The sequence below is a fragment of the Podarcis erhardii genome (genome assembly GCF_964252035.2).
Source record: "Podarcis erhardii genome assembly, chromosome: 3".
In the NCBI taxonomy this organism is placed as follows: domain Eukaryota; kingdom Metazoa; phylum Chordata; class Lepidosauria; order Squamata; family Lacertidae; genus Podarcis; species Podarcis erhardii.
This window is the reverse complement of record NC_138507.1, coordinates 118,647,934-118,673,066: the sequence shown is the minus strand read 5'-3', so window position 1 is coordinate 118,673,066 and position 25,133 is coordinate 118,647,934. Positions and strand designations below refer to the sequence as shown.

The window sequence follows — 25,133 nt, the reverse complement described above, 5'->3', positions numbered from 1 at the left end:
CTCTCCCAGTTTGTTTCGGGCCCCACACATCAAGCAGGCCACACGCTGGATTTGATCTTTGGCGTTGGTATAGATGTGATCATGTTTCCTTCGATGAAGGTGCCATGGTCTGATCACTATGCCCTGAAAGCCAGGATTGACGTTCCACCCCCACCCTGCTTGGGTGGCGAGCCAATTTGGGCTCGCCCGCAGAGGCTGATGGACCCTGATAGATTCCGTCAAGCCTTGCGGGACCTTTCTCCCCCTGGCGACTCATTGACTGAGCTTGTTGAGGCCTGGAATACCCAGCTCCTGGCAGCCATCAATGAGATCGCACCTAAGTGCCCTCTGCGACCCCGCAGAAACCGGGCTCCCTGGTTTACCGAGGAGCTCCGGAAAATGAAGCGGGACCTCAGACGGCTAGAGCGAGTATGGCGGGGTGCCCGTGACGGAGCCTCAAGAACATCTTATAGGGTTTTTATGAAAACCTATGAGATGGCAGTGAAGGCCGCTAAGAAGTCTTACTTCTCGGCCTCCATTGCATCCGCTAGCTCTCGCCCGGCGCAATTATTTAGTATAATTCGGTCTTTAACGTCCCTCGAAGGACAGCCAAATTTAAATAACAATTTGACACACAGCTGTGAGGCATTTGCGAGCTTTTTTGCGGAGAAGGTCTTGTTGCTCCGCCATGACCTCCCTGCCAATTTGGATACAATAAAGGAACTGGAGGCCCCTCGACTGTCCTCGGGTTCAGTATTGGACCACTTTGACTGGATATCCCCAGCCGATGTGGACAGACTCCTCCGAGCTGGAAAGCCCACCACCTGTCCTCTCGACCCGTGCCCGTCCTGGCTGATTAGAGCGTGTCCAGACGAGGTGCGGGCCCCCCTGGGGGATATCATCAATCTGTCCCTTGGCACCGGGACATTCCCAGGGGAACTGAAGGAGGCAGTGGTGCGCCCGCTCTTAAAGAAAACATCATTAGATCCCTTAGATCTATCCAATTACCGCCCGGTTTCGAATCTTCCATTCCTGGGTAAGGTGATTGAGAGAGCGGTTGCTGAACAGCTTGGTAGGTTTCTGGATGAAACATCAGCTCTGGATCCATTCCAGTCCGGCTTCCACGCTGGTCATGGGACCGAGACGGCTCTGGTCGCCCTAACAGATGATCTCCGCAGGCAGCTGGATCGAGGCGGGTCGGGGCTGCTGATTCTTCTACACCTGTCAGCAGCCTTCGACATGGTCGATCACGAACTCCTGGACCACCGCCTTGCCGACCTGCGGATCCAGGGCACAGTCCTTCTATGGCTGCGCTCGTTTCTCTCTGGTCGGGGACAGAGGGTGGCGCTTGGGGGGAAATTGTCATCCCGCCACTCCTTGGTGTGTGGTGTGCCCCAGGGTGCAATACTCTCCCCGATGCTTTTTAACATCTTTATGCGCCCCCTCGCCCAGCTTGTCCGGAGTTTTGGGCTGGGCTGCCATCAGTATGCTGATGACACCCAACTCTATCTGTTGATGGACGGCCACCCGGACTCGGCTCCAGACACACTGATCAGATGCTTGGAGGCTGTGGCTGGATGGTTACGTGGGAGCCGGTTGAAGTTAAATCCTTCGAAGACAGAGGTCCTCTGGCTGGGACGGGACGACATGGGGCTGAGGGGGCAACTCCCATCTCTTGCGGGGGTGCAATTAGTGCCAGCACCGTCCGTTAAGAGTTTGGGTGTAATCTTCGATACCTCCCCTCTCCATGGAGGCACAGATTGCAGCTATAACAAAGGCGGCATTCTTTCATCTCCGCCAAGCTAAGCAGTTGGCTCCTTACCTCTCTCGCCCTGACCTAGCCACTGTGATCCACGCGACGGTCACCTCCAGACTGGATTATTGTAACTCGCTCTACGTGGGGCTGCCCTTGAGACTGACCCAGAAACTCCAGCGGGTGCAAAATGCTGCAGCGAGACTCCTTACGGGGTCTTCGCTTAGTGATCACATTCATCCTGTGCTATACCAGCTGCACTGGCTCCCGGTGGAGTACAGGATCAGGTTTAAGGTGCTGGTTTTAACCTTCAAAGCCCTATACGGCCTAGGGCCCTCGTACCTACGGGACCGCCTCTCCTGGTATGCCCCACAGAGGAACTTACGATCTTTTTTTTTTTTTTTTTTTTTTAAATAATTTTTATTCAATTTTCAATTTTAAAGACAAAACAAACTTACATAAAAAAAAATCAAAACAAAGGTAAAACAAACACAAAACAAAACAAAACACAACCAAATTTTCATCTCCTTCTTTCAATGACTTCCCCGCACTCCCCTGCCCACCTTCCATTTTCACTACATAGCTCAGCAAATTATTTATTAGATCTCTTAAAAATTATTCAATTCTTTCCTTCCAATTTATCTTTTCCCCCTTTTTAACTTATCATAATTTTACATGTTCCCTTTCCCATATTGGATCTATTCTCCAAGGTCGGCCTAATTTCTCTCCCACAAACTCATCTTTTTTATATATATATATTAAATCTAAAATCATAATATTTCAGTTCCAAATCCCAGGTTTTTACCACCCCAAATTCCCCTCCCCCCTGCCCCCGCTTTGCCCCTACCCAAATAGATAAACAACAGTTTTAGCCCGGATTTCTGACATCCGAGGCCTTCAGGCCCCAGTTAGCCTCTCTCCGCCGATTTTGTTTATAGTCCTCTTTGTTGGTCTTCCCTTCTCCATGAAGTTCTGTCAGCAGCTCCTCATATTTTCTTTCTTCCAAATCAAACAAAGGCAGTTTTTGACCAAAGACAACAAATCTCCCAAAGTCCAGCCCCAGAAAGAAGTCCCCATTGAACTTGTTCATTCTTTGTTGATTCAATATTCTGATTATTCCAGGGGCTTCTCTCTTCCTCTGGCCCTGCAGATCTGCAATCCCATAGTCATCCTCCTTGTTTCTTTGATTCCCAAAAGTTGCAGGTTTCTGTTTGCATTCTTGTTGAACTCTTTCTTTTTCTCCTTCCCCCCATAGGGTTATCTCTCCTTCTGCAGCTGCAAATTTTTTTTCCACTTGTTTAGTTCCATTGACAGAGTCGTTAAGTTTAAGACTGAAGGTCATCAACTGTTCAGTCATAATTGTGTTCTGTTTTTGCAAGGTTCCCACCAGACAAAACATTTTTTGTATCTCTGCCAGTAATTTTCCTTCAGCAGCCATTGCAATGTCATCAGTTCCCTCCAGAGGGATCTCCATCATGAATCTCACCCAACAGTCAGTTACTTTGTTGTTAAGGATTATTTTGTTTCCAATCAGTTCAATCAATTCAGTTTCAATGTAGCATTTAATCCAGAAAAGCAGTTATAACACAGTTCCACGTTTCGGCTAGTCGTTTGACAGCTCTTTTTGACAGCTGTCAAACTCCTTATTCTGTTTCTCGGGCTCCCACACTGGGCGCTACCCGGGTCTGGGGGGGGGTCAACTTAAAAAGCAAAACCCCCGGAATTCCTCTTTCTTCCACTCCTGCTCAAATTACTTCTTAATTCAGTTTGTGAAAGTTCTCCGTTTAAGCACCAAAGTCTTTCCGACCTGGTGCTATCTCTTTGCTTTAAATCTTTTGGTGGGGAGGGGGAGTGCGGACTTCCTTTTTAACACGTCCCCCCAATCATACTCGAATTCGTAAATAAGAAACTTTTAGTGCCGAAATTTCCTTTTACTCACGGGTTACATTTTCAGTCCAAATTTTAAGAAGAAAGACAGCGCTCTCCGGTCATGGCTCGCGGCTTCGCTCCGCCAAGGCAGCGATCGACTCTCAGCACCACGCCACTCTCCGGTCCACTCCGTAGCCTTTAAAAAGGCTCTTCGCGGGTCAGGGAGGGCGCTTAAGGTGCCCACCGAGTCACCATGTCCGCAGGCTTCCGCGCCTGCGGTTTCTAAGGGTCCCCGTGTCGCCGGCACGGCAAGACCCGTCCTTAGCGGAGCCGACTCCCTCCGGAGCTCAGAGGGAGTCCGCCATTACCCGTTCGCGCTATCCCGGAAGTCTTACGATCTTCAAATTAAAACACCTTGAAGGTCCCAAGCCACAGAGAGGTTAGGCTGGCCTCACCTAGAGCCAGGGCTTTTTCGGCTGCGGCTCCAACCTGGTGGAACGCTCTGTCACAAGAGACAAGGGCCCTGCAGGACTTGACATCTTTCCGCAGGGCCTGCAAGACAGAGCTGTTCCACCTGGCCTTTGGTCAGGGCGCAGCCTGACTCCCTCCTTTGGCAATCTTTACAAAACTTTAGTTTATGGTTGCCATCAATTTTGATTTTAATTCATTTTTATAATGTTTTATAATGTTGTACTGTTTTAGTGTTGTTAGCCGCCCTGAGCCCGGCTTCGGCTGGGGAGGGCGGGATATAAATAAAATTTATTATTATTATTATTATTATTATTATTATTATTATATAACTTGGAAAAGGTTTATGATGATCTATATGTTTCTTTACAAGTTGATGATAATTTATCTGATTCCAATTTAACCTCTTTAATACAACATTTATCCACTGTTAAAATCCATTTGACTTTTCCATTAAACCTTTCTTACATCCTCCATTATGAAAAAAACTCATCAGTACAAACTCATTTCCCCTCCCTCCCTCCCTCCCTCCCTCCCTCCTGAGCCATTCTATTTCTTCAGAAACAGAAATAACCAAAACAACCCTCATTATAGTCATTATATAGGTTGGTTATACAGCCTGCAATATTTACAGTTGTCTTAATTATGTTTTTCATTAATTAAACAACCACTGGCAGTACAAAGAATCTCTAATGCAACCTTTTTATTACACAGAATGTCATTTTGATAGACCAGCGAGTACCAGCTACCTGTTCCATTTGTTACACAAGACATCAATTACTTGAGTGGTCCTTGAATACATCGCCCTGTGGTTGCAAACTTAATTTGTTGCGCAGCCAGTTGTTTTCATACCTTGTGCATTGCAAAAGACACCTATGGCAGAATCAGCCTAGGGCGGCACTTCCCGTATTGCCCCAAATGGCAGAGATCTTGTCTAAAATCAGTGCTGATGATGCTGGTGCTTCTCTTCCACTGGCAGAAGCAGCAGGGCAGGAGGGGCACCCATGGGCATTCTGCCTGGTTGGGGGCTTCTGCCACCTGAAGCAGCATCCTCACCTACCTCAAGGCTTGTCCGGCTCTGGGATCAGCCTTGTCTTTTGTTGCTTTGCTCTGTGAGGTTTTGCCAATTCCTCTGTGAGGTTTTGCCAATTCCTCCAATCCTTAAACCACACTTTATTTGCATGCTTAGATTAATATGCAGTTTCATCCATTGTTTTTCTCATTGGATAAAGGATCAATATAATTGTCCATCCTGAAGCTTTAATAGCTGCTGGGCATTTGCTCACTGCGATTTTCTTTACCCCACCTTGCTTGAATAGCTGAGGATTCGGTCCCATCTATTCCATGCAAAGTGTCCCACATTCAGTTCCAAACGCCTTCACTAAAATAAATAAAAAAAGAATCTGAGGTTGCAGACTTTTGCTCTGGGACTTTGCAGAGTAACTAGCAGCTGGGCTGAATGAACCCAGGTGGGAAAAGGCCTGTGAGCAGGGAGAAGAGCTTCCAGGACTCACAGCCAAGAAGGTCTCCAAGATGTTTAAGGTCGTTGCCTTGTCTGGCTGCACATCCCTGGCCCTCTCCTCCTGGTGGCCTTGCTGCCTTCCCTGGGACCCTGCTTGGCTTACGTGACTTAAGGAAAGTATTTGTATGGACAGTGGTTTAGGCAGGAGTGCCATCTCTGGTTGTGGCATCATAAAGTGCAGTCCTAAAACAGGCCCACTCAGAAGGAACTCCTGTTGGTTTCCATGGGGCATGCGCCTAGGTAAATTAAGGGAGGATTGCAGCCTTGAGTGTTGCTGAACGGGTAGAGGAAACGGCTTCAGAAGCAGGGGTGTTAAGGGGAAAGGGGACTTGGTCATCTTCTAGGTTGAAAAGGGAAAGGAATGTTTGTGATCAGTAACTGGGATCTCACTTCGGTGAAAACTGCTATGACTGCCAGAATGAAGGGAGAGGCATGTGATTTTGGCCATGTTCTCTTCCGCGTCAGCCTAAGACACAACGTCCCAAAGAAATTACAATTATTTAATCTCCCTCTCCCTCCCTGCCCTCTCTTGGCAACCTTTGGGGCTCCAATTGGCCTACAAGCTGGCATTCAGCTTTGCCACGTCAGGAAGCCATGAAGATCCTTCACCTGGGCTTGGCAGTTCTCTCTTTGCTGCTCCTGGCTTGCCCAGGTAAGGGATGGAGAGGAAGAAGACAGAGGGACACCTGCCAGCCTATTATGGGGCGGAAGAAGGAGAGGAGTCCATTTGCTCTTCTGTGGCCTTGCAAAGGAAGCTCACTTTTCTCACTAGAGATGTTTCTTTAGTGGAAATCTCTTTAGTGGGAATTCTTTGCATAAAATTGTATATATTGGACAAAATTGCAAACAAAAGTGTGTCTATTAGGGGAAATATGCACTGTGTTGCTGAATTTTCCGAATTACGCCCATCATTGCTATGCAATTTCCCCTAATATAACCCATATTTTCATGCTATTTTCATGAAGTTATTCTTTTTCCTGTACATTTTATAAACACATTGTTTTTAGTCATTTAGTCATGTCCGACTCTTCGTAACCCCATGGACCAGAGCACGCCAGGCACTTCTGTCTTCCACTGTCTACCGCAGTTTGGTCAGACTCATGTTTGTAGCTTTGAGAACACTGTCCAAGCATCTCGTCCTCTGTCATCCCCTTCTCCTTGTGCCCTCATTCTTTCCCAACATCAGGGTCTTTTCCAGGGAGTCTTCTCTTCTCATGAGGTGGCCAAAGTATTGGAGTCTCAGCTTCAGGATCTGTCATTCCAGTGAGCACTCAGGGCTAATTTCCTTAAGAATAGATGCGTTTGATCTTCTTGCAGTCCATGGGACTCTCAAGAGTCTCATCCAGCACCAGAATTCAAAAGCATCAATTCTTCGGTGATCAGCCTTCTTTATGGTCCAGCTCTTACTTCCATACATCACTACCGGGAAAACCATGGCTTTAAATATACGGACCTTTGTTGGCAAGGTGATGTCTCTGCTTTTTAAGATGCTGTCTAGGTTTGCCATCGCCTTTCTCCCAAGGAGCAGGCGTCTTTTAATTTCATGACTGCTGTCACCATCTGCAGTGATCATGGAGCCCAAGAAAGTAAAATCTCTCACTGCCTCCATTTCTTCCCCTTCTGTTTGCCAGGAGGTGATGGGCCCAGTGGCCATGATCTTTGTTTTTTTGATGTTGAGCTTCAGACCATATTTTGTGCTCTCCTCTTTCACCCTCATTAAAAGGTTCTTTAATTCCTCCTCACTTTCTGCCATCAAGGTTGTGTCATCTGCATATCTGAGGTTGTTGATATTTCTTCCAGCAATCTTAATTCCAGCTAGGGATTCATCCAGCCCAGCCTTTCGCATGATGAATTCTGCATTTAAATTAAATAAGCAGGGAGACAATATACAGCCTTGCCGTATGCCTTTCCCAATTTTGAACCAATCAGTTGTTCCATATCCAGTTCTAACTGTAGCTTCTTGTCCCACATAGAGATTTCTCAGGAGACAGATGAGGTGATCAGGCACTCCCATTTCTTTAAGTACTTGCCATAGTTTGCTGTGGTTGACACAGTCAAAGGCTTTTGCATAGTCAATGAAGCAAAAGTAGATGTCTTTCTGGAACTCTCTAGCTTTCTCCATAATCCAGCGCATCCTTGCAATTTGGTCTCTGGTTCCTCTGCCTCTTCTAAATCCAGCTTGCACTTCTGGGAGTTCTCGGTCCACATACTGCTTGAGCCTTCCTTGTAAAATTTTAAGCATAACCTTGTTAGCGTGTGAAATGAGTGCAATTGTGCGGTAGTTGGAGCCTTCTTTGGCACTGCCCTTCTTTGGGATTGGGATGTAGACAGATCTTCTCCAATCCTCTGGCCACTGCTGAGTTTTCCAAATTTGCTGGCATATTGAGTGTAGGACCTTAACAGCATCATCTTTTAAAATTTCAAGTAGTTCAGATGGAATACCATCACTTCCACTGGCTTGTTATTAGCAGTGCCTTCTAAGGCCCATTTGACTTCACTCTCCAGGATGTCTGGCTCAAGGTCAGCAACCACAGTACCCGGGGTGTACGAGCCATCCATATCTTTCTGGTATAATTCCTCTGTGTATTTTTGCCACCTCTTCTTGATGTCTTCTGCTTCTGTTAGTTCCCTACCACTTTTGTCCTTTATTATGGTAATCTTTGTACGAAATGTCCCTTTGATATCTCCAATTTTCTTGAACAGATCTCTGGTTCTTCCCATTCTGTTGTTTTCCTCTATTTCTTTGCATTGCTCGTTTAAGAAGGCCTTCTTGTCTCTCCTTGCTATTTTTTGGAAATCTGCATTCAATTTCCTGAATCTTTCACTATCTCCAACCACATTTTGCTTGCCTTCTCTCCTCCGCTATTTGTAAGGCCTCATTGGACAACCACTCTGCTTTCTTGCTTTTCCTTTTCATTGGGATGTGTCAGGGAACTGCCATCGGAGCCAGAGGTGGAGGGAAGGCTCCAGAGGGATGCCGGAGAAGGTCCCAGTAGGGGGAGAGGCAGCCCATCTGCTGGGGAAGGAAATCAGCATAGCACCAGTGGAGAAGAGGGGCAGATGGGGGAATCGGCGAGGGGACTCCAGGACTCCTCGCCGGAGACCAGCGGGGAGAGCACGGGTCCTCCGCTGCCCACACCCTCCCTGCGCAGAAGACTTCCGAGCAGGGAGAGTAGGAGGAGACTAGGCGTCAAAGAACTTCTTTGCTGGAAGAAGTTCAAGAAACGCCCACTGACGGATTCTGCCAGCGATTGAGACAGCCACGGGTGAGAGGCTGTCCATACAGAAAGGGTTCACCCAGGTAACCTAGCCAGGAGTAGTGACAACTTACACACGAGCAACCCCTAGAACCATTACAGCAATCCGTCAGTCACCGACGTTGCTTGTGCGCAGCCCCAGAGAGGCAGCATGATGAGCCAAACCAGGACAGCCAGAGAGACGGAGCAAGCAGCCGAAGTGCGAAGTCTGGTAGAGAGGAACCGAGACTTGGAACAGCATGTAACTCTCCTGAGGGTGCGGCTGGACGAAAGACGGGCTCAGGATGCGCAACTCAGACCCACCCCTATCGCAACGAAAGTACCGGGGCTGGTACACAAGTTTGGGGGCGGAACCCCAGGACTACAATGCGTTTCGAACGGAAATAGAGTACGCTTTGGAACTGCAGCATAATGACTTTGCTGATGATGGGGAGAGGGTAGCTTACATTGTGGGGCATCTGGAGGATGGGGCGCATGAATGGATCAGGCCCCTAATGGCGACGCAAAATAATGCCTTGAAGGACCTTAAGAAATTCTTCCAGGCAATGAATGCAATGTATTCCAGCGAAGTGGAGCAAAGTGTGACTCGGTGGGAACTGATGGGGTGCAAGCAGGGGAGCCAGTCAGTTAGAGACTACTGGTCGCGCTTTGCGATGTTGATCCACCGGCTCGGCTGGAATCTGGACTCTGAACCAATACAAATGTTGTTTGAGGAGGGTCTGTCCCCTGAAGTGAAAGACGAGTTGTCCCGCACGCCCCGCCCACAGTCAATGGATGAGCTGACCAAGGCTGTGCTTGTGATTGGAGTACGGCAGGAAGCGCGGGCTCAGGAGAAACGCGAAGTGAGAGGGGAACGTTGCCATGACTACTACATTCCTGAAATACTGAGATAGCTTTCCCAGGCGGCTGAGCCAATGGAAATTGATGGGGCGCGCGTGTGCGCGAGGTTTCAAACTCCAGTGAAGGTCGCAAGAGGGAGGGGAAGGATTGGAAAACCACCAAGAAGTGTTTCCTCTGCCAGCGGCCAGGACATTTTGCCAGGGTCTGCCCTCAAAGAAAGGCCTGGCAAGGGATGGTGGGGGCTGCTGGCTGTGAGGAGAAGGGGAAGGAAGGGCAGGCGCAGGGAAACGACAACGCCTGGCTGCCAACCAGCAGGGGCAGCAGCCAGGCCAGCAACCAATAGAAGTGCCCCAGCCTGACCCCCCCCAAGGCAGCTATAGCCATAGAAGTGGTGCTAGAACTCCCAAATGGGCACCCAGTCAAAGTTGAGGGGCTGCTGGATTCGGGGAGCTCCTGCAATTTCTTCAGCAGGAGACCATCACTTTTCACGTGGCCACACTGGCAGGACCTCCAGTAATACTGGGAATGAGCTGGCTGGCACTGCATGATCCAGTAGTGTCTTGGCATCAGCTGTCAGTCACCTTTGGGTCAGCTTACTGCTTGGAACCCCCTTCATGGATCACTGCCTTGCCGTGGCAAAGGGGCTTGAAGAACTCAGAGAAGCTATGAACTATGCCGAGCAGGGCACCCAAGATGAACAGGTCATAGTGGAGAGTTTTGACCAAACGTGATCCACCTGGAGGAGGAACCGGCAAGCCACTCCAGTATCCCTGCCAAGAAAACTCTATGGACAAAGACAACAGGCATATAAAAGTTATGACGCTGGAAGATGAGCCCCTCAGGTCACAAGGCGTCCAACATGCTACTGGGGAAGAGCGGAGGACAAGTACAAGTAGATCCAGAGCTGATGAAGCGGCTGGGCTAAAGCTGAAAGGACGTTCAGTTGCGGATATGCCTGGAAGCGAAAGGAAAGTCCAATGCTGTAAAGAAAAATATTGCATAGGAACCTGGAATGTAAGAACCATGAACCTAGGTAAGTTGGATGTGGTCAAAAATGAGATGGCAAGAATAAATATTGACATCCTGGGCATCAGTGAGCTAAAATGGACGGGAATGCGCGAATTCGTTTCGGATGACCATCATATCTACTACTGTGGGCCAGAAACCCGCAAAAGAAATGGAGTGGCCCTCATAGTCAACAAAAGAGTTGCGAAAGCAGTACTGGGATGCAATCTCAAAAATGATAGAATGATCTCGATACGAATCCAAGGCAGACCTTTTAACATAACAGTAATCCAAGTTTATGCACCAACTACTGGTGCGGAAGAAACTGAAATTGACCAGTTCTATGAAGACTTACAACACCTTATAGAAGTGACACCAAAGAAGGATGTTCTTCTCATTATAGGAGATTGGAATGCTAAAGTAGGGAACCAAGAGATAAAAGGAACAACTGGCAAGTTTGGCCTTGGAGAGCAAAATGAAGCAGGGCAAAGGCTAATAGAGTTCTGTCAAGAGAACAAGCTGGTCATCACAAACACACTTTTCCAACAACACAAGAGACGACTCTACACGTGGACATCACCAGATGGGCAGCATCGAAATCAGATTGATTATATTCTCTGCAGCCAAAGATGGAGAAGCTCGATACAGTCAGCAAAAACAAGACCTGGAGCTGACTGTGGCTCAGATCATCAGCTTCTTATAGCAAAATTCAAGCTTAAACTGAAGAAAGTAGGAAAAACCACTGGGCCGGTAAGATACAATCTAAATCAAATCCCTTATGAATACACAGTGGAAGTGAGGAACAGGTTTAAGGATTTAGATTTGCTGGACAGAGTGCCTGAAGAACTATGGATGGAGGCTCGCAACATTATACAGAAGGCAGCAACGAAAACCATCCCAATGAAAAGGAAATGCAAGAAAGCAAAGTGGCTGTCCAACGAGGCCTTACAAATAGCGGGGGAGAGAAGGCAAGCAAAATGCGAGGGAGATAGAGAAAGATACAGGAAACTGAATGCAGATTTCCAAAAAATAGCAAGGAGAGATAAGAAGGCCTTCTTAAATGAGCAATGCAAAGAAATAGAGGAAAACAGCAGAATGGGAAGAACCAGAGATCTGTTGACTGCCAAATCAACTTACTTTGACTGCCAAATCAACTTACTCCCAGGGGCTCAGCTGCCGGTGGGTAAGCTGTATGCCATGTCCGACCAGGAGATGCAGGAGTTGTGGCAATTTATTGACAAGAACCTGAAGAGGGGGTTCATAAGGGAATCAAAGGCGGTGGGGGGCAGTCCGGTGTTCTTTGTGGGCAAAAAGGAGACTAATCAGCCCAGATTAGTTGTAGATGACCAGGCGTTAAATCTGGTGTCAGAACCCGTGACCTTCCCAATGCCCAGGATTGGCGACATTTTAACACGGGTAAGGCAGGGGAATTTTTTTACCAAGCTGGACCTCAGGGGAGCGTGCAATTTGATTAGGATAAGGGAGGGGGACGAATGGAAAATTACCATGTTCACCCCCTAGGGGCTTTTGAGTACTTAGTTATGCCATTTGGATTACAATCGGGCTCCGCATAGCGGCGGTCCTTTTGCAGCCAGGGGCCAAGCAGAGCTGGAGACCGTGTGCCTTTTTCTCAAGGAAGTTGAACAAGTCGGAGCAAAACTATACTGTGTATGACCATGAACTGCTTGCGATCTATGCAGCTTTTCGGCAATGGAGACATCTGTTGATAGGGGCGCGGCACAAGATCCAGGTCTGTACTGACCACAAGAACTTAGAATACTGGAGGACCGCGTGAGTACTCAACCAGAGACAGATTCGATGGGCTCAGGAGTTCTCCAAGTTTTCCTTCGAGATACGATACGTCCCGGGAGAGGAAAACGTAAGAGCAGATGCTCTCTCCAGGAAGCCGGAGTACATGGAAGGAGGGGGACCACCGGAGGTCCGACACGCGTTTCCCGAGGACCGATGGGTGTGTGGCGGAGCGTTGGTTGGGAAATGAGACCTGACCGGGCTTACTAGAGACGACGCGTTCGCTCAAGCGAAAATCAGGGAACTCCAGGATGGAAGGGAAGACCAGGGAGGGTTTGAGGAAAAAGAAGGGCTACTGTACTATATGCTGGATCCCGCGTCATCCCCAGCTAGAGACGTCTTCCCCAAAGCATCCAGATTATAAAAAAGCAACGTTTTCAAGGCTTACACGAGTTGTGCCTTGCAATAAAAGCAGATCAAAAAGCCCTATTACTTCTATTGTTTATTCTCAAGCACGCGCATCATTGCTAATGAAACCAAAATGGGACCTTACGCCCATGAGAAGGAGGTGTTAGCAGGCATGGTTGTGCAGAGGCACAAAACGTTCCCCCTCCACCTTGTTTAGATAGCTGAGGATCCGGTCCGATATATTTCATGTAAAGTGTCCCACATTCAATTCCAAGCACCTTTGGCATGAAAGTACCAGGACTGGACACTGACCCATTGCCCTTTCGATGTTTCTGATCTGGAGATTCCATCACCCCTGATCTACAGCCATACTGACAGAGCCACCAAGGGGATTTGAACAGAAGAGTGAAGCGGCTTCAGAAACAGGGTTGGGAAGGAGAAAGGGGGATTTGTCATCTTCTAGGGTGGAAAGGAGAAAGGGAAGGACAGGCTGGCCAATTATTATGGGGTGCAGAGTGGGAAATGGCAGGTGGAGGAAGCAGAGAAGAAGAGCCCCTCCAGTTTTGAATTATTTTTTAAGTTGTCTTGAGTCCTGTTTGAATAACGTGTCTGAGAGATATGGTGGTGGTGAGTTAGGAAGAGGAGGAGGAGGAGGAGAAGGAGAAGGAGGAGGAGGAGACATGTGAAAATTGCCCTTCCTTCAAGTAAGCTGAAGAGTCCATCAATTCACCTTTGAAATCTCCTTGTCCTGCATGTGCCCACTCAACCTCTTCAATTGGTCGACTTGGATTTTTTTTTTTAAGAACTGTTTGATGCTATTATGACTACAACTAATAATAATTTTGGGATATGAGCCTGTGAAAATGCTCTTCCTTCAGGTAACTGCAAGGATCCAGCAATCTGGTGGGAACAGGTGAAGCGTGAGTTATTAACCTGAGGGATAAATCCCCTGGGCATTGTATCCTCCTCATAAAATTTTCATTTGATCCAAGCTATTTCGTTCTGAAACATGACTGTGGCAGATCTGGATGTTAAAATCCCCATGGACAACCAAACTAGGTCTCTCCAGGAAGCAGCTGAGGCAGGGAATCCTTGGTGCAGCAGAGAGGTCAGTACACCAGAAGGAATCCTGTACTGCCCCTATTGCACAACTCCCAGAACATGAACTCAGAAAACTGGGTCTTCACAATAGGACGCCTGGTGCAGACTAACGACTTCCTAAAAATCCTGGGGAAGCCAGGAGCAGCAAAGAGAGAACTGCCAAGCAGAGGTGAAGGATCTTCATGGCTCAGGATGAGTTGACGTGGCAAAGCTGAATGCCAGCTTTTAAGCCAAATGGAGCCCCAAAGGTTGCCAAGAGAAGGCAGGGAGAGAGAGGGAGATAACATTTCAGTCAGGAGCAGCAACGTTCTAAACGTGTTGTTTAGGCTGATACACCTTAACTTTCACCCTGCTTTACATCTTCCTGCTCCTCCTCACACTTCTCTCTCTTGGACTTTAGGAGTAGAAGTCACCTCCAAACTCTACGCTAGGAGATCAAAGGAGAAACAGGCCAGCCAGAGCACAAATGGGCAAGAGAGGCCAGCAGGCTGTGGCCTTCAGGGCAGGACACAAGGGGGAAGAGTTGGGGACATTGAATTATAGTTGTGATTCTTGGAAGAAGAGAAACAGATGGAGTCTCCCCATTGCTTTCTCCATATAGGGTCCCTTGTTGTTCTCAAGAAATCCTCCCAAATTCCTTCCATGAAAATGGGACATCCTGTTTTATTATGAATAATAATTCTACTACAGTGGTACCTCCAGTTACAAACGCCTCAGGTTAGAAACATTTCTGGTTACAAACTTTGCTAACCTGGAAGAGTTACCACTAGTTGAGAACTTTGCCCTGGGATGAGAATGGAAATCGTGTGCCGGCAGCGCAGCGGCAGCAAGAGGCCCCATTAGCGAAAGCACACCTCTAGTTAAGAACAGTTTCAGGTTAAGAATGGATCGCCAGAACGAATTAAGTTTGTAACTAGAGGTACCACTGAAGGAATGGGTTTCCCAAACCCTAAACTGACTGTGCAAGCAGTTTGAAACCAAAATCCCTATTTTTCCTTAGCTAAAATGCTTTAACTTGAGCTCTTGAGCCAAAACCCAGCTGTATAAACAAGTGCTCAAAGTTCTCTCCCTTATCAGTCTATGAAGGCTGGTAATGACGGATGGCTTTGTCCATTCCAAAGTGGAACAGGGATGACACTCTGGGCCTTATCTTACATCCTGACCACAAAGACCACAAAGATGCACAGACCTAGTCCGGGAGCAGCGCCAGAGTGTGTTCTTGGAGTTGGTGACCTCTTGCTCCAAGTTAAGAGTATAAGAACAGAAATACCCTTTTATGGTCAGAAGTACAGGAAGGAATACCCTTTTATGGTTAAAAATACCAGAGCAGGAACATATGTGATGTCAACCTGCGTGTATAGGCTGACGTGGTTGGATTCCTGGGGAAGGAGGGAGAGGGTGCCTGGAGGATATATATACTGCCTGAAATTTCTCATTTCTTTGGACTTGCTGTGGACTGACCATGCAAGTGCCTTTCTGTTTTTCCGGAGAGCAGAAATAAATAACTCTTTCTCTGAACCAACCCTCGGTGTCATTTGACTTCCTTCCTCCTGTCCGGGAGCAACGCAGAGCCCACCAATCGGTAAAGTCTAATAAGGCTACACCACTGTATTTATACCCCACCCATCTTAAGTGTAGTCAGGATGTCTGCAGATCTCCAGAAGCAAACCTTTTAGTATCTTTATTTTGGATCCTATAAATTATGTCTAATTTGTTCACTTTGTGTGTTTTTGAATGATTTAAGACTAAATTTTTATGTTGTAATTATTATTATTTCCATCTTGCAAGCCACCTCAAGCATGGTATGAACTATGGAAAGGCACCACTCCAATAAAATTATGTCTGGAGGTATATAGCCATTCAGCTAAGTACCCATCATTCACATCTGTAATGGTTATAGGGGTTGCTCGTGCGTAAGTTGCCGCCACTCCTGGCTAGGTTGCCTGGTTAAACCTTTCCTGTCTGGACAGCCCTTCACCCCGTGGCTGTTCTGTCGCTAGCAGAATCCGTCAGTGGGGGCGTTTTTTGAACCTCTTCCAGCATAGAAGCTCTTTGACGCCAAGTCTCCGCCTACTCTCCCTACGCGGAAGTCTTCTGCGCAGGGTGGGTGTGGGCAGCGGAGGACCCGTGCTCTCCCCGCTCGTCTCCAGTGAGGAGTCCTGGAGCCCGCTCGCCAATTCCCCCATCTGCCCCCCTTTATCCCTGATGTTACGCTGATTTCCTTCCCCAGCCGATGAGCTGCCCCTCTCCCTGCTGGGCCCTTCTCCTGCATCGCTTTGGAGCCTTGCCTCCGCCTCTGGCTCCGATGGCAGTTCCCTGACAACATCTTAAAAGAGTGAGCTCTGTTGCCATAGAGAGGAATGGACGTGCATTCTCTGATCTCACCCAACTGGAAGCCATGGGATCCTAGGATGAAGAATTATTCCTGGTAGGCACATGTGCATGCAATTATGCCCAATATACTGTAATGAGTGGGCTTTGTGGGGCTAGTTTCTGTAAAAGCCTGGGCTACTTCCCATCCCGTAATCCTTTAGCTGGAGGGGCCTAGAATCTGGTCTGGTCAGTTCAATAACCCCAAAATTCAGAGACCTGTGAATTTGGAAGGATGACTAAATTTCAACTGGCATACTTTTTCAAAGAGTACAACTCAGATTGGTTCAAATTTAAAAGGAAACTTCTTCTCCCTCCCATTCCACCCTCCATATTTTACGACTCTTCATTTTCCACATTGTGGCCCAGTCCTACTCGCTAGACTGTATAGAGAGATCCTCATCCGCTTTTAGTCTTCCTTTCTTATGACGTTTTGGGCCTCTCCACAAACCATGCTTGCTGACACCTCCTTCTCATGGACGTAAGGTGCCATTTCGGCTTCACTAGCAAGAACACTCATACTTAGAAATGAAAAACAGAGGGAAAAGGCTTTTGGATCTGCTTTTATTGCAAGGCACAAGCTCAGGTAAGCCTTGCAAATGTTGCTTTTTCAATCTGGATGCTTTGGAGAAGAAGTCCCTAACTGGGGATGAAGCGGGATCCAGCAGCTCTCAAAGGGAGGAGCATCTTCCACTTTTCAAAGGCATCTATCACTCCTCCCGTCTAAAACATAGAAACCAGCAACAAAAAGACAACAGTTAACTCGGTTTCATAGCAAAGTGACCATGTTTGAGACACAAAAATACAAAGCAAGGCATGTTGGACCACAAGAAAGTTTTCATGATAATAAACCATTGGGTAGGGATAGGTCTGTTTCAGTTTTTCATTTCCAGAAACTATGAATTACATAGATTCCCCTTTCAATGAGAATTGAATGCAGTCTCTGAGACACCCCTACCCCTGGGGGACTTTCTTTTCTAGGTACAATTAAATATGTCACGGAATAGTGAGTGAGCTTGCAAGGTCTCCAATATTCTCCTGCAGACTGGATGTTATGCACGGCAGGGATTTCTTGTCTTTGTGGCCCTGAGGAAGAGTTCTGGGTTAACAGGAAGCTTGCTCATAATTTGTGACAATGTTTTGAGAAACACGAGAGAACTGGCACCCTGGGGTTCATTCCGTCCAGTTGCTAATTTCTCTGCCAGGACCCAAGACAAAAGTCCACTGCCTCAGGTTCTTTCTTTAAAAGATAAAATAAGAATGAAGCTGCTTGGAATTGAAAGTGGGAGATTTGCATGGAATGTATGGGATGTGAAACTGAGGTAATCTTAAACGGTGGAGGATAGGACACCACACAGAGTAAGTGCCCAGCATCTGTTAAAGCTGCAGAATAGACATCCCTTAGGCACTGAGATAGATCAGATCAAAACTTTATTAGCAAAGCCAACAGGCCACAGCTATACAAGAATTAAAAATAAAAATAAGAATAAAAAGAAGAAAAGAGCAAGCAAAAGGAGGTCCGTCAGATGAACAAGTCTGTCACTCAGATGGTGGCCCTCAATTTCACAGCTCTCTCGATGTACCTCGCGACCTTCTCTGTTATCTGACTATCCGTATCAGATAAGAGAAAATACAGTGTAATGTCTGGTGAGCGGCCGGGGTTGGAGAGAATGAGTAGAGTAATAATCTCATTCCTTAGGTCTTTGTAAATGGGGCAGGATAGGAGGACGTGGGACACTGTTTCCGTGTTACCATCTCCACATGGGCAGAGACGTTTTTCAAATGGAGTCTTTTGATAACGACCTTCGAGTACGGCAGAAGGAAGAACATCCCATCTAGCCAATGTAAAGGCACGTCTGTATTTTGGGATGGTTAATTTAAACAGATATGAAGCTGGGGAGTCAAAATGAGAAGGGGGAGAGTAGGTATACCATGGGCACAGTTTCTTTAAGATAGTCAGGTTGTTTTGCCGTTCAATGTCTTTCAGGCGCTGGCCTATTAGACTCTTTGCTTTAATGAGGCCCATTGATAGTAGGGACTGTGAATGCAAACCGCATGTAAGGAGTTTTTGATGCACAGTTTTGAACCACTTGCACTGAGATAAACAATGGATAAAGCTGATTCTGGCATAGGTATTTTTATTTTTATTTTTGCAATGGAGCAATTGAGCTTGCAGGCAAAACATAATCTGTTTAGGGGACGCTGAATTGGGTACTTAAAATGATCAATCCAAAGGGTAATGGGAGAAGGGCAGGAGGTGTAATTCTTTTTTGGTCAGCTGAAATTACCTTTTGCAACAGAAATAATTATGAAGACACCTTCCAATCTTTTTATAATTATTGGAACAAGGTATAGGGTAGCAAACACCATTGGCCCTAAGGCATTGCCTAGTATTCCTAGGTTCCTGGTCCTGTGCAGATCCTGTGCAAAGAGAGAAACAAACATAAGTGGGGAGAAGGAAGTTAAATCACAATAGAATGAAAGAGAGGAACAACTCCACAGCCCTTTGAACAGGAGTGGCTCTGTGACGCTCTGGGTGCTGTGGCATCCCAACTCCTACCCCCCACCCCCACCCCTGCCACTGGCCACTGGTGTTCACCCCCCTTGCTACATTCACAAGAGGAAATGGTAAATGTGCTTCTCCAGATATTTGCTCATGAGTGGAGGGTGTCAGTCCACAAAACACGACAGGAAGAAGTGAGGCACACATGGCTTATAAGTTATTGAGAAACTAAAGCCTGTAACTGAAGCCATGAGAGTCCCAAGAACTACCCAGAATAAAAGGCTCTATATTACATCAAGAAGCATTTCCCACTAATTAGAAACTTTATACCCCAAATTTATTGGCAGACCTGTGGAAGAGACAAATCAAAATTTTATTTTCTAAGACGTATTCCATAAATATGCATAGAATTGCAAAAAATCTAACCAAACTCAGAAAAGAAGAGGCTGCTTTTGTTTTTCCTTACCAGTTTTACATGTGATGCCATTTTCCATATATTAATAAAAAGGTAAAGGACTGTTTTGACAGTTAATTCCAGTTGCAGACAACTCTGGGAGCCGGCGTTTGACCACAGACACGTGGCCAGCATGACTAAGCTGCTTCTGGTGAACCAGAGCAGCACACGGAAACACCGTTTCCCCTCCCGCCGGAGCTGTACCTATTTTTCTACTTGCACTTTGATGTGCTTTTGAATTGCTAGGTTGGCAGGAGCAGGGACCGAGCAATGGGAGCTCACCCCGTCGTGGGGATTCAAACCACCAATCTTCTGATCAGGAAACCCAAGAGGCTCAGTAGTTTAAACCACAGGGCCAACCACGTCCCTTTTTCCTTATATTACTCTGCCATAATGAAGTCAACATGTGAACATCAAACCACAGCCGTCCTCTGAAAGGCAGCTCTTCCTCCAAGTAACGTGTTTAAAAAATGTACATGAAAAAGTGTAATTTCATGACAATAGCATGAAAATATAGGTTATAACAGGGGAAATTTTATAGCAATTATGGGCATAATAGGGGAAATTCAGCAACACAGTGCATCTATCTCCTAATAGATGCACCTTTGTAGGCAATTTTGTCAGATATATACATTTTTATGCAAAATTTACCACTAAAGAAATGTCTCTAGAAAGAAAAGTGAACTTCCTTTGCAAGGCCACAGAACAGCAACTGTACTCCTCTCCCTCTTCCACCCCATAATAGGCTGGCAGGTGTCCCTCTGTCTTCTTCCTCTCCATCCCTTACCTGGGGAAGCCAGGAGCAGCAAAGAGAGAACTGCCAAGCAGAGGTGAAGGATCTTCATGGCTCAGGATGAATTGTGGTGGCAAAGCCAGGCAAAGGCAGCTTTTAAGCCAAATGGAGCCCCAAAGCTTGCCAAGAGGGGGCAGGTAGGCAGATTGCATAATTGTAATTTCTTTGGGACATTGTGACTTAGGCTGACGTGGACGAGAATGTTGCCAAAATCATGTGCCTCTGCAAAGGCATTCCTGCATTCTGTCAGTCAAAGCAGTTTCCACACAAGATCACAAACATTCAGGTGTGCTGTATTCATGTTTCAGAGGGAGATAGCTTAAATCAAATGAAACATTTATGAGGAGGATGCAATGCCCCACATAGGCAGTGCTAGGGGGATGTATCCCTCAGGTAAATGACTCACCCCTCACCTGTCCCCACCACATTGCTGGACCCTTGCAATTACCTGAAGGAAGGGGACTTTTCACATGCTCACCTTAATCTGGCCAAACTTAGATTCACAAAATGTTTAGGGGTATGCGTTACCCCTGCATCCCCCCAGGAAATAGCACTGGTAGTAGTAATAGCTTCAAACAGTTCTTCCAAAAAGAAAAAGAAAAAGAAAGATTCAAGTCCACTGATTGAAGAGGTTGAGTGGGACATGCAGGGCGAGGAGATTTGAAAGGTGAAATGATGGACTCTTTGCTTACTTGAAGGAAGGGCAATATTCACATGCTCTCTTGTCCTTTTTCTCATTCTTGCAACCATCATCATCATCCTTTTTCGCAAACACCTTTTTCTAACTAGACTCAAAGCAACTTACAAAAATATTTTCAAACATGAGGGGCTCTGCTTCTCTGCTTGCTACACCTGCCATGTCCACTATGCACCCCATAATAATTGGCCAACCTCTCCTTTCCTTTCTCCTTTCCACCCTTGAAGATGACTAAGCCCCCTTTCCCCCTTCCCAACCCTGTTTCTGAAGCTGCTTCTCTCTTCTGTCCTGCGCTCCTTGGAGTCGCTGTTATTTGTGACTAAAGATCAGCGGTGATGGGATCTCCACAACAGAAACATCCAAAGGCCGATGAGTTAACCTTCTCTGCTTTGATGTTTCATTTGACCTTTCATGCTCAGGCCTGGTGCTTTCATGCGCAAGGTGCTTGAAACTGAATGTGGAACCCTTTGCAAGGAATATATGGAACCTAATCCTCAGCTAAAAGATGCGGGTGCACTGTGGTCTAAACCACTGAGCCTTGGGCTTGCCAATCAAAACGTCAGCAGTTCGAATCCCCTTTACATGTTGAGCTCCCGTTGTTCGGTCCCAGCTCCTGGCAACCTAGCAGTTCGAAAGCACACCAAAAAATACAAGTAGATAAATAGGTACCGCTCCTGCGGGAAGGTAAAAGGTGTTTCCGTGCACTGTTCTGATTTCGCCAGAAGCGGCTTAGTCATGCTGGCCACATGACGTTGAAAAACTGTCTGCGGACAAATGTAGGCTCCTTCAGCCAGTAAAGCAAGGTGAGCTCAGCAACTCCAGGGTCGTCCACGACTGGACTTAACTGTCAAGGGTCCTTTACCTTTTAATCCTCAGCTATTCAAACAAGATGGAAGGGAGAAGATCATACTGAGCAAATGTCCAGCAGCTATTGAAGTTTTAGGATGTACAGTTATGTTGATCCCTTTCCACTGAGATAAACAATAGATGAAACTGCATATTAATCTAAACAATCAAATACCATGTGATTGAAGAATTCGACCAAGAAGAATTGGCAAAACCTCACAGAGCAAAGCAACCAAAGACAGGGCTGATCCCAGAGCCTTGAGGCAGGTGAGGACGCTGCTTCAGGTGACAGAAGCCCCCAACCAGGCAGAATACCCATGGGTGCCCCTCCTGCCCTGCTGCTTCTGCCAGTGGAAGAGAAGCATCAGCATCATCAGCACTGATTTTGGACAAGATCTCTGCCATTTGGGGCAATACGGGAAGTGCCGCCCTAGGCTGATTCTGCCATAGGTGTCTTTTGCAATTGACAAGATATGAAAACAACTGGCTGCGCAACAAATTAAGCTTGCAATCAAAGGACGATGTATTCAGGGACCACTTAAGTAATTGATGCTTTGTGTAACGAATGGAACAGGTAGCTGGTACTCACTGCTCTATGAAAAAGACATTCTGTGTAATAAAAAGGTTGCATTAGAGATACTTTGTACTGCCAGTGGTTGTTTAATTAATGAAAAACCTAATTATGAAAACTGCTTATTTCTGATTCTGAAGGAATAGAATGGCTCTAAGACACAGAATGGAGGGAAGAGGGAGGGAGGAGAGATCAGTTTGTATTGATGCATTTTTTACATAATGTAGGAAATAATAAAGGTTTAATGGAAAACTCAAATGGATATAGCAGAAAAATGCTATATTAAAGGAGGTTAAACTGGAATCAGATAAATGATCATCAACTTGTAAAGAAACCGATGGTTCATGTTAGCAGGCATCATAATGAAACTATTTTCTCAGTTCACTGGCTCCCTGTGCCTAAATCCGAGAAGGGATGTCCATTTAGCGTGGTAGCCTAAAGCTAGTCAGATCAGAGGCTCCTCAAAATGATTGATCCAAAAAATGCTACAAGAGGGGCATGGTGCGGGGAGGAGAAATGATACTTTCCTCTGGACACTTGTTTGATTATCCTTTGCTAAGCTGAAGTTCCCTTCTGCTACAATTATACAGTGATGCACAGATCCCAATGTCAGTGAAGACAGCAGGACAAACGAATGGGAGGCAGATACAATCAGTTTGTGATAGGCCAAATCCTGTGTAGAGGGAGCACAAATACCATGGTCCACAAGTAAAAGGAAAGTTCATTCAGAAGAGGAAGAAATGGAGGCACAACTTCGTAGCCGACCCCCCTAAAATAAATCTTGGCTGCACCCATGCTTCCCATATTTTTAATTTGTTTGGAACATTTTGACTTAGGCTGACATGGAGGAGAACATTGCCAAAATCGCATGCTTGTGGGAAGATATTGCTGAAATCTGGTAGTCATAGCAGTTTCCACAGAAGTAAGATCCCAATTACAGATCGCAAACATTCAGATCTGCTGCATTCATATTTCACAAGGAGATAGCTTGGATCAAACAAAAAGTTTATGAGGAGGATAGGCAGTGTCAGGGGGATGTATCCCTCAGGTAAATAACTCACCCCTCACCTGTTCCCATCACACTGCTGGACCCTTGTGGTTACCTGAAGGAAGGACACCTTTCACAATAATAATTGGCCAGCCTGTCCTTTCCCTTCTCCTTTACACCATAGAGGATGACTAAGCCTTTTACTTACTTTCTTACTGTGGCGATCACACAGGCCCCCCGGACGTTTGATGGTCTATTGACCATATTGCAGATCATTAATCAAACAGTCTGTGAGCACCTAGAAAGGAATGCTGTGATCACCAATAGTCAGCATGGATTTCTGAAAAATAAGTCATGTCAGACTAACCTGATCTCATTTTTTGACAGAATTACAACCCTGGTAGATGAAGGGAACGCAGTGGATGTAGCCTACCTTGATTTCAGCAAGGCATTTGACAAGGTGCCCCATGATATTCTTGTAAAGAAGTTGGTAAAATGCGGTCTTGACTATGCTACCACTCAGTGGATTTGTAACTGGCTGACTGACTGAACCCAAAGGGTGCTCATCAATGGTTCCTCTTCATCCTGGAGAAGAGTGACTAGTGGGGTGCCACAGGGTTCTGTCTTGGGCCCGGTCTTATTCAACATCTTCATCAACGACTTGGATGATGGACTCAAGGGCATCCTGTTCAAATTTGCAGATGACACCAAACTGGGAGGGATGGCTAACACCCCAGAGGACAGAATCACACTTCAAAACGACCTTGACAGATTAGAGAACTGGGCCAAAACAAGATGAATTTTAACAGGGAGAAATGTAAAGTATTGCACTTGGGCAAAAAAAAATGAGAGGCACAAATACAAGATGGGTGACACCTGGCTTGAGAGCAGTACATGTGAAAAGGATCTAGGAGTCTTGGTTGACCACAAACTTGACATGAGCCACCAGTGTGACGCGGCAGCTAAAAAAGCCAATGCAATTCTGGGCTGCATCAATAGGAGTATAGCATCTAGATCAAGGGAAGTAATAGTGCCACTGTATTCTGCTCTGGTCAGACCTCACCTGGAGTACTGTGTCCAGTTCTGGACACCACAGTTCAAGAAGGACACTGACTAACTGGAACGTGTCCAGAGGAGGGCAACCAAAATGGTCAAAGGCCTGGAAACGATGCCTTATGAGGAACGGCTAAGGGAGCTGGGCATGTTTAGCCTGGAGAAGAGGAGGTTAAGGGGTGATATGATAGCCATGTTCAAATATATAAAAGGATGTCACATAGAGGAGGGAGAAAGGTTGTTTTCTGCGGCTCCAGAGAAGCGGACACGGAGCAATGGTTCCAAACTACAAGAAAAAAGATTCCACCTAAACATTAGGAAGAACTTCCTGACAGTAAGAGCTGTTCGACAGTGGAATTTGCTGCCAAGGAGTGTGGTGGAGTCTCCTTCTTTGGAGGTCTTTAAGCAGAGGCTTGACAACCATATGTCAGGAGTGCTCTGATGGTGTTTCCTGCTTGGCAGGGGGTTGGACTCGATGGCCCTTGTGGTCTCTTCCAACTCTATGATTCTATGATTCTATGACCCTGTGCCACCACTGTGATTCCTTTCTTCGCTGCCACCGCCCCGCTTCTCACGGGGACACACAGAGTCCAGACAGTTGTTAACATTAACAAATAATCAAGTTTATTTTTAAATGCAGGAACAAGCATATAGTTTCAGTTTATTTTTCTCTTGTCAGTTTCTTAATCTTAGTTCCTAACAACTCCAAACTGATTATTCCCAACTATCTATCTGACTCCACCTGACAATTCCTCTCACAATACAACTGTACCAACCCACACCTAATCCTCCCTCTTCCTTCTTCAACCCCCAAACCTCAACTCTCAACTCCCAAACCTCAACTGACTTTCAAAGCCTCCCACTCTAACTTTTACTCCCCCCTTGCATTCTCACTGGCCAATCACAT

At 46.4% G+C, this 25,133-nt stretch overlaps 2 long non-coding RNA genes across 4 annotated transcripts in view; one reads left to right on the top strand and one right to left on the bottom strand.

The window, feature by feature from the left end:
* The window catches only part of LOC309338061, a 31,219-nt gene extending 7,790 nt beyond the window's left edge, over positions 1 to 23,429 (bottom strand). The window contains exons 1-3 of one of the 3 annotated variants that reach the window (XR_014154654.1): positions 19,118 to 23,429; positions 18,610 to 18,742; positions 16,869 to 17,044 (exon numbers count right to left, since the gene is read on the bottom strand). This is a non-coding gene — a long non-coding RNA (uncharacterized lncRNA). Of the gene's footprint in view, positions 1 to 16,868; positions 17,045 to 18,609; positions 18,743 to 19,117 lie in introns of those variants that run through there. The other 2 variants (XR_014154655.1, XR_014154653.1) reach the window with 2 other exon arrangements.
* The window catches only part of LOC309338136, a 60,084-nt gene that overhangs the window by 8,632 nt on the left and 26,319 nt on the right, over positions 1 to 25,133 (top strand). The gene's annotated exons all lie outside the window — the stretch shown is intronic.